Raw genomic sequence first — 1,730 nt, 5'->3', positions numbered from 1 at the left:
ACTATCAGAAACTTAATGAGCAGTCCACATTAATTATGTGATGGTTTAGAATGAAAATTTAATATCAATAATTAACTCATTTATTAAAGATAAACAATATTTTTTTCCTTAAAAGAAAATATATAACTTAATTTTGAAGTGAAGCAAGATGGGGATGACAACACTAAATTCTTTAACAAAGGCAAATGTTTAATATATAAAAATGTAGAAGAGAACCATGTGAGGAAAGAAAGCAAAGCTTTGTTCGAAGACAAAGCTAATTAAACCGAAATATATCAAAACTGAAACTATATAAAAGCCACAACAGGTGAAGTGAAGGTATCTTCAAATATCCATCACCACAAGAGAGAGGGAGAGAATGGAGAAAAGCAAGGTTTTGATAGTAGGAGGAACTGGGTACTTAGGAAAGAGATTGGTGAAGGCAAGTTTAGGTTTAGGACATGAAACTTATGTTCTACAAAGGAAAGAGATTGGTGTTGATATTGAGAAAGTGCAAATGTTACTGTCATTTAAGGAAGAAGGAGCTCATCTTGTGGAAGCTTCCTTTGATGATCAACAAAGCCTTGTAGATGCTGTTAAATTAGTTGATGTTGTCATTTGTGCTATTTCTGGTGTTCATATTAGAAGCCATTAAATCCTCCTCCAACTCAAGCTTGTTGATGCTATCAAACAAGCTCCAAATGTCAAGGTATATTTAATTTCTTTCCCTACCTTTCAAATTCTTCAAATAAATAAATTAAGTTTATGACACGGAACAATTAGATTTAAAATTTACAGCAGATTTAAATCGGACCTGATTTTTGTTATCGATGTCAGATGGAGACCCACAATAGTTTTTCGAAAATGAAATTTTGAGATGCATGACTTTTAAAAGTGTGATGAGAGTTGCAGGCCTGTCACAAAAGTTCAATATAGAAATTCCACCATCTAGATATTAATTTCGTATTTTAATTACTTTTTTAGATATTTTTATAATTTTGTATATTAGAATTTTTTTTTTCTATTATAAATACTATTCTTTCACTCTTTGAAACTCACTTTTTAATTTTTAAAATATTTCAATAAGATTTTTCAGATTTTAGTCTATCGTTTCTCTTATATAGTCTTAACCAAACGATATTGATTAAAATTTTTTATCGAATTTAATCAGTCCTTTTATCAAATTGAATGATTAAATTATTTCAATTTAATTTAATTTTTTAATTTAATCAATTTTTGGCATGCATCGAAGAGATTTCTGCCGTCAGAATTTGGAACAGATCCATCAAGAATGGGGAATGCAATGGAACCAGGAAGAATAACATTTGATGATAAAATGGTGGTGAGAAAGGCAATTGAAGAAGCTGGAATTCCTCATACCTACATTTCTGCTAATTGCTTTGCCGCCTATTTTCTTGGAGGCCTTTGTCAACCTGGTCATATCATTCCTTCTAGAGATCATGTGTCTCTCCTTGGAGATGCCAATCAGAAGGCTATCTACGTTGATGAAGATGATATTTCCGTATACACTATTCACACCATAGACGATCCTCGTACTCTTAATAAGACTATTTACATTAGACCTCCTAAGAATATTTTGTCTCAAGAGAAGTTGTTGAGATTTGGGAGAATTTGATGGGTAAACAACTTCACAAGTCCTCCATTTCCAAGCAAGAGTTCTTGGATTCTATGAAAGGTAATATTAAATTTCTTGAATTTAACTCTTTTTATTTGTAGAAGTTCAAGTTTAA

General features: G+C 31.1%; 1 pseudogene; it reads left to right on the top strand.

Annotated features, from left to right (window-relative positions):
• Nucleotides 1-349: 349 nt before the first annotated feature.
• On the top strand, nt 350-1,730 carry LOC110605434 (annotated as a pseudogene).

Source organism: Manihot esculenta, chromosome 17 (assembly GCF_001659605.2).
Source record: "Manihot esculenta cultivar AM560-2 chromosome 17, M.esculenta_v8, whole genome shotgun sequence".
In the NCBI taxonomy this organism is placed as follows: Eukaryota; Viridiplantae; Streptophyta; class Magnoliopsida; order Malpighiales; family Euphorbiaceae; genus Manihot; species Manihot esculenta.
This window is presented reverse-complemented; position numbering and strand designations above follow the sequence as displayed.